Below are 372 nucleotides of genomic sequence, written 5' to 3' on the forward strand. Positions count from 1 at the left end.
TACTAAAGGACCCCAAAGATACAGGGGCCGTCTTGACTTTCATTATTCCCGCTGGCATGCCAGGTCCCGGCCCCACTACAGCCTCACGCTATTCCTCACGACGACCCAGTGAGCTAGTCCTATATCCCCATTTTACAGCTTTTGAATCTCAGGCTGGCAAAATAGACCACGCCTGTTAACGTGGCTCGGCGTCGTCCACACCTAGAGGGCGCAGTAGGGAGGTCGGTCAGGCCAGGAAATATACTTCCACCCGTTCGATGCCCTGAAAATCCCACCTCCTTTCTCGCATCTCCGCCCCGCCCCTCTAGAGCCGAAGGCGCTTGAGCCTTCCGTTGTTGCTGTGGCAACCAGCGCGCCGTTTCCGCTACCTAT

The sequence above is a fragment of the Mustela nivalis genome (genome assembly GCF_964662115.1).
Source record: "Mustela nivalis genome assembly, chromosome: 14".
Classification (NCBI taxonomy): Eukaryota; Metazoa; Chordata; class Mammalia; order Carnivora; family Mustelidae; genus Mustela; species Mustela nivalis.